A 7,575-nucleotide genomic window follows, 5' to 3' on the forward strand; every position below is an offset into this window, starting at 1 on the left:
GAGTTAGCTGACTAATTTCAAAGTGAAATATTTTCCAGGGGAAATCTAATGTGGAGGCAGATGCTTTATCCAGAATGCCTCTTAATATGGAGAAATGACACAATACACACAGGAGATAAGCAAAGATGATGTTAATGATGTCTTACAGTTCTTGGAGGTAGAAGGAGATGGCAAGTTATCTTAGCAGCTATTACTACCACCCCTTTCGTGGTAGAAGGCTTCTCCATGGGCATTACATCTAGCCTAAGTCCTATTCCATGAGAACACATTTTGGTAGCCCAAAACCAAGTTCCGGCTCCTGCTAAAATTATTCATAAGTCCTTGGGGCACAAGCCTAATAGCCAAGAGAATCATAGAATCATAGAATGAAAGAGTTGGAAGGGACCTCTGGAGGCCATCTAGTCCAACCCCTTGCCCAAAGCAGGACCAATCCCAACTAAATCATCCCAGCCAGGGCTTTGTCAAGCCTGACCTTAAAAACTTCTAAGGAAGGGGATTCCACCACCTCCCTAGGTAACGCATTCCAGTGTTTCACCACCCTCCTAGTGAAAAAGTTTTTCCTAATATCCAACCTAAATCTCCCCCTCTGCAACTTGAGACGATTACTCCTTGTCCTGTCATCTGCTATCACTGAGAATAGTCTAGATCCATCCTCTTTGGATTCACCTTTCAGGTAGTTAAAAGCAGCTATCAAATTCCCCCTCATTCTTATCTTCCATAGACTAAACAATCCCAGTTCCCTCAGCCTCTCCTCATAAGTCATGTGTTCCAGACCTCTAATCATTTTTGTTGCCTTTCGCTGGACTCTCTCCAATTTCTCCACATCCTTCTTGTAGTGTGGGGCCCAAAACTGGACACAGTACTCCAGATGAGGCCTCACCAGTGTCAAATAGAGGGGAACGATCACGTCCCTCGATCTGCTGGCAATGTCCCTCCTTATACATCCCAAAATGCCATTGGCCTTCTTGGCAACAAGGGCAGACTGTTGACTCATATCCAGCTTCTCGTCCACTGTAACCCCTAGGTCCTTTTCTGCAGAACTGCTGCCGAGCCATTCGGTCCCTAGTCTGTAGCGGTGCATTGGATTCTTCCGTCCTAAGTGCAGGACTCTGCACTTGTCCTTGTTGCACCTCATCAGATTTCTTTTGGCCCAATCCTCCAATTTGTCTAGGTCCCTCTGTATTCTATCCCTACCCTCCAGCGTATCTACCACTCCTCCCAGTTTAGTATCATCCGCAAACTTGCTGAGGGTGCAATCCACACCATCCTCCAGATCATTAATGAAGATATTGAACAAAACCGGCCCCAGGACCGACCCTTGGGGCACTCCGCTAGATACCAGCTGCCAACTAGACATGGAGCCATTGAGCCTGACAATCTAGCCATTAGGCCTGACAATCTAGCCAACTTTCTACCCACCTTGTAGTGCATCCATCCAGCCCATACTTCTTTAACTTGCTGACAAGAATACTGTGGGAGACCGTGTCAAAAGCTTTGCTAAAGTCGAGGAATAACACGTCCACTGCTTTCCCTTCATCCACAGAACCAGTTATCTCATCATAGAAGGCAATTAGATTAGTCAAGCATGACTTTCCGTTGGTGAATCCATGCTGACTGTTCCTGATCACTTTCCTCTCGTCTAAGTGCTTCAGAATTGATTCCTTGAGGACATGCTCCATGATTTTTCCGGGGACTGAGGTGAGGCTGACTGGCCTGTAGTTCCCAGGATCCTCCTTCTTCCCTTTTTTAAAGATTGGCAGTACATTAGCCTTTTTCCAGTCTTCCGGGACTTCCCCCGATCGCCATGAGTTTTCAAAGATAATGGCCAATGGCTCTGCAATCACATCCGCCAATTCCTTTAGCACTCTCGGATGCAACGCATCCGGCCCCATGGACTTGTGCACGTCCAGTTTTTCTAAATAGTCCCGAACCACTTCTTCCGTCACAGAGGGCTGGCCACCTCCTCCCCATGCTGTGCTGCCCAGTGCAGTAGTCTGGGAGGTGACCTTGTTCGTGAAGACAGAGGCAAAAAAAGCATTGAGTACATTAGCTTTTTCCACATCCTCTGTCACTAGGTTGCCTCCCTCATTCAGTAAGGGGCCCACACTTTCCTTGGCTTTCTTCTTATTGCCAACATACCTGAAGAAATCCTTCTTGTTACTCTTAACATCCCTCGCTAGCTGCAACTCCAGGTGTGATTTAGCCTTCCTGATTTCGTTCCTACATGCCTGAGCAATATTTATATACTCATCCCTGGTCATTTGTCCAATCTTCCACTTCTTGTAAACCTCTTTTTTGTGTTTAAGATCAGCAAGGATTTCACTGTTAAGCCAAGCTGGTCACCTGCCATATTTACTATTCTTTCTACACACGGGAGAATGGTAAGTTCTCTACCTTGTTGCGTGAATGGCATCTGTTGCATTTGGATAAAGATAGTCTATTTCCTCAGAAAGCCAAGTCAAGAAATCAACTGGTATTACATGGAAAATCCCAAAAGCAAGTATGTTAAGAACGACATGAAGAGATGGGACATCTCGGAGTAGAGCAAATAATCAGTCTCACAAGAAGTCGGTTCCATTGACTGCAGATGATGAGGGACATTGAACATTGTCACCAGAGTCTGTTCATGTGTTAAGCAAAAGAAACCTCAGCAGTCTGCACCATTACAGCTGAGCCCTTTGAGTTTGTATCAATAAACGTCTTACATCTTTACTTTACCATTACTTTGCTAGGTCTGTCCATACTTACTTTACCACCAGTAAGTCAGGCAAGATTGTGGTAGACAAGATCTTCAACTACAGTTTTTAAAATTGGTTTCCCCAAAAGGATTCATCATGACCAAAGTGCAGAGTTTGAACATATATTTGGAAAGTTAGAGCACTACTGCAAAATTGAAACATCTCAGATAACCCCTCACCACTCATGGGGAAATGGGCAAGTAGAAAGGTTAAGCTAAGCTCTTCTGGCTATGGTGAGGGCCTTGCTAGAAAAAACAAATCAAACTAGAACTTCCTTAGAGTAATCTATCCCTATATTTATACATGACATGATGAAGCTACAGGAATCTCACCTTTCTATTTATTATTTGGAAGATTTTCACGTTTGCCCATTGACATCACATTTACTTAAAAACTTTGAATCTGCACCTGAGGACCAAAAAAAGTTTTTTACCTATGAACTGGCATCAAAATATTCTCAGAAATCACCTACTTTTGATAAGAATCACCCTCTTACCAAGTGAAAGGATACTTGTCAGGAATCTGTCTAAGAGAGGGACCAGGCTATTTAAGATCCTATTGGGAAGAAAAAAATTAATGTACTACTTAAAAGGAAAGGGGATAATGCAAGTCTATGAAGTAGAGGTAGAAGATGAAAAAGGATGTTAGTTCTTCATTTCAGTCTTTTATTTTTCTGTGTCTTCTTCCCCTTTGATATAATTCCAGCTGCTAAACCACCATGGAGGAAAGACACAGAACAGGACAAACTAGTGCAGTAAGATCAAAATGAGGACAGGACTTCAGCCTCCAGTGATTCTAAGATCAGGAGTGAAAATCAAATACATCATCTGATGGTATCTGAGAAATAAAGATGTTGATCCTGTACACATGGAAACTGCTGATCAGACTGATGTGAGATTCATATGAGCTGTTGAAAAGATGTGATTGCTAAAATGAGACCATAGAACCTGAAACCAGAAGTGCACAAGTGGACAGATCACCAGAACAATCCACTAACACTCAAGTTTGTCCATCTGGAGAAAGAAGCACCCCAAAGACACTGACATAAATATTGAGGGATGCTAACTGATCAATATCTAAGTCCAATCATCAGTCTGGTGAATGTGCCATGGGGCTAGCCTCATGGTTGCCAGATTCCATACCAAGTACCTGTTTCTGTACCTTATCCTGTATTCTATCCAAGATGGATGTAATAGTGGTAGATGAAGTGATATTGACTAATGGTGAGGATATTGCCCTCAAATGTTTTATGGTTCTATATAATTTATTGTGTCTGTTTAGGAGATTTTTTTTCACAATAGCTCGCCCTATGCTTCATGTTTTGGAGTTTTATTGTTGCACCATTTATCATATAAGAATTGTTATAAGATATAAAATCTTTGGGAATTTAAACTGTTCAGAACTGCTTCTCTTGTTGGATAATGGAGCCACTTTTGTCACAAAAAATTCTTGCTGAATGTGAAATAATCTTAAGAGATGCAGATGTTTCCACCATCAGTGCCAGCAGCTGTGAAAGATGACAGAATCCCCTGAGAACAACTGTTAGTAGCAGTAGTCTATGAGTTTCATAATGCTCAAAGTCAGGTGGCTGGACTGAATGTTCTATGGGTTAATGGCTATGTCAGGCCAACTTTACATTTATGAGGGGGTAGTGTAGCTCTCATAAAGAACGCCAGCAGTCTGTCCCTTTAAGGACTGGAGGCCAAAGGGGACACTTGGGGAAGCAGGATGTAGTTGTAGTTTGGTGGGTGGTCAGAGATTCAGCAGCACTGGGGTTTGTGCAAGCTGTTTGGTGAGGTTTTTATTTTAAGTTTAATAAGACTCCAGTTTTAAAACCATCCCTGGTCTGGGAGTGTAACATATAGTTTACCTAAATCAGGACCAAGTATGGAATACAGTAATGACCCTCCCCAAGGAGGGTGACTAACCGTTGATGATAAGCCAAAAAGGGTAGACCAGTCATTCTCACACTTTTGTATGAGTGACCCCTTTCACACAGCAAGCCTATGAGTGAGACCCCCCACCCCTTGTAAATTAAAAACACATTTTTTATATTTAACACTATTATAAATGCTGGAGGTGAAGCAGGGTTTAGGGGTGGAGGCTGACAGCTCGCAACTTCCCACATAATACCCTTGCAACCCTGAGGGGTTATGACCCCCAGTTTGAGAACCCCTGCAGTAGACTAATGAATAATAGGATGAGAGAGAATGTAGGCTGAATATTACGATAGACTTCCCTCTGAGAAAATCCAAAGGACTGTACCATAATCTTCCAAGAGAAGTCACTGAGCGGCAAGGGCACAGTGCATTACTTATTTAACACCAGAATGGACAAAACATGGGATAGAGTAGGGATCAATCCTGCAGGCAGGATGGAACTTAAATTACATGGTAAATCTTTGTATTTGACTTGTGCTTATATAACATCAGTCCACAGGTGTATTTTCCCCCAAAGCAGCAACGAATGACTGTAATTGTGAAGCTAGGATATGTTTACACTGCGTGATTAGAACCACATTTACTGGGAAAAAAATCTGTAAATTGTTTTCAAGGAACATGCACTCTTATCACAAACATACTCCACAGTGTGGGGATATGAAATTCCAAGTAATTTGAGTAATGTAATATTGTCTGTGTTAGATATACTTTGTCTGATACACAGTTTTAGTTCCTCAGCCACTAGAAGTAGAAGAGATCTTTACCCTGCAAAGGCACAAATTGCCAAAGTGTTGATTGAAGCACACTGATACCTGCTATATTCCTCTTGTCTAGAACGACCTTGGAACAACATAAGCTGGCATGTGCAATATCCTGCATACATGCTTAGTTGGGGCCTGTTGCAGAATGTGTCACTCACTCCTGGCTCCATTTCACTGAAAAAGGTAGCTTTAGTTAAAGCAATGCCTACGAGGGCAACACTTAAAGAAAGGCAGGGGGCTGAAGAGGCAATTAAAGTTATCACTCTGCCACAGAAGTCTTATTCTCAAGAAAGTAGCTGTTAGATACAGGTATATCATTTCATTCAGAGCCTCAGTCCAGAACTACATCCACCTTACTACTGCAACCCAAAGCCACTCATCTGCAATCAGAAATGCCCATTGAGAGAGTAAATGTTGGGGACACTCACTGTAGAGAGTTGGCGAGAACAAAACATCTGACCCCAATAAGTGATAAGGAGTTACTGCGCTATCGTAGTGTCCGCTTTATCTACTTTATCTGTTGAAAGGTGAGACTTTTTTCTCTTTGGTTAAAAAAAAAGAAAGAAAGGAGTCTAAAGCAGCAAAAATATAAACCTGCAGTCCAGTGTGAATCAGTTTATTAAGTTTATACACACACACTGGGGAAAAAAATAGTATGATATATTAACCTCACAAACAGCAAATCTAGTTTTTTAGTTTTCCGTCACTAGATGTCACTGTTTTGGGTGAACAGGTTTCAGAGTAACAGCCGTGTTAGTCTGTATTCGCAAAAAGAAAAGGAGTACTTGTGGCACCTTAGAGACTAACCAATTTATTTGAGCATGAGCTTTCGTGAGCTACAGCTCACTTCATCAGATGCACACCATGGAAACTGCAGAAGACATTATATACACAGAGACCATGAAACAATACCTCCTCCCACCCTATTGTCCTGCTGGTAATAGCTTATCTAAAGTGATCATCAAGTTGGGCCATTTCCAGCACAAATCCAGGTTTTCTCACCCTCCGCCCCCCCACACCCAAACTCACTCTCCTGCTGGTAATAGCCCATCCAAAGTGACCACTCTCTTCACAATGTGTATGATAATCAAGGAGGGCCATTTCCTGCACAAATCCAGGTTCTCTCACTCCCTCACCCGCCTCCAAAAACCATACACACAAACTCACTCTCCTGCTGGTAATAGCTTATCCAAAGTGACCACTCTCCCTACAATGTGCATGATAATCAAGGTGGGCCATTTCCAGCACAAATCCAGGTTTTCTCACCCCCCCCCCCATACACACACAAACTTACTCTCCTGCTGGTAATAGCTTATCTAAAGTGATCATCAAGTTGGGCCATTAAAAGCTCATGCTCAAATAAATTGGTTAGTCTCTAAGGTGCCACAAGTACTCCTTTTCTTTTTGTTTTGGGTGAAGGCTCTCAATGTGCATAGCTAAACCAAGTGGATAATTGGAATAACCTATTTTGGTTGAAAGAACAGGAGTGCTTGTGGCACCTTGGAGACTAACAAATTTACAAAATCATCCTAATTGTCCTACTGTATTTTCCACTACATGCATCCGATGAAGTGGGCTGTAGCCCATGAAAGCTTATGCTCAAATAAATTTGTTAGTCTCTAAGGTGCCACAAGTACTCCCGTTCTTTTTGCGGATACAGACTAACACGGCTCCTACTCTGAAAATCTATTTTGGTTGGTCTTTCCTGTTTAAACAGAACCATTTAAAGATAACTAGGGCAAAGTTTTCTTAAAGAAACTAAAGATTTTTCTTAAATTGCACTAGCGATTTGATTTATTCTACAGATTTGAGATTTTGAAAGATTAAATTACCAAAATATTGTTTATGAAAAGTTTAAGTTATTTTTTGTCTTCTTTTGGGATTTCTAGAACAGCCAAGAGTTTAAGAAAATAGAAAAGGGTTAAGTATTTAAAAATTAATAAAGTCAAGAGTGACAAAAAAAATTCCAAGGGACAATACATTGAGATTAGCTAACAAATCACAATAGTGGCAGCTACGCAGGGCATTAAATTAAAATTTTGGCAAGGGATAGATTACTTAGAACAAACTTGCAAGTCCCTCCCCCTCTCTATATCTGTAATTTGGTTTAAGATTGCAAGATCTTCAGAGCTGGGA

This window comes from Eretmochelys imbricata, chromosome 8 (genome assembly GCF_965152235.1).
Source record: "Eretmochelys imbricata isolate rEreImb1 chromosome 8, rEreImb1.hap1, whole genome shotgun sequence".
In the NCBI taxonomy this organism is placed as follows: domain Eukaryota; kingdom Metazoa; phylum Chordata; order Testudines; family Cheloniidae; genus Eretmochelys; species Eretmochelys imbricata.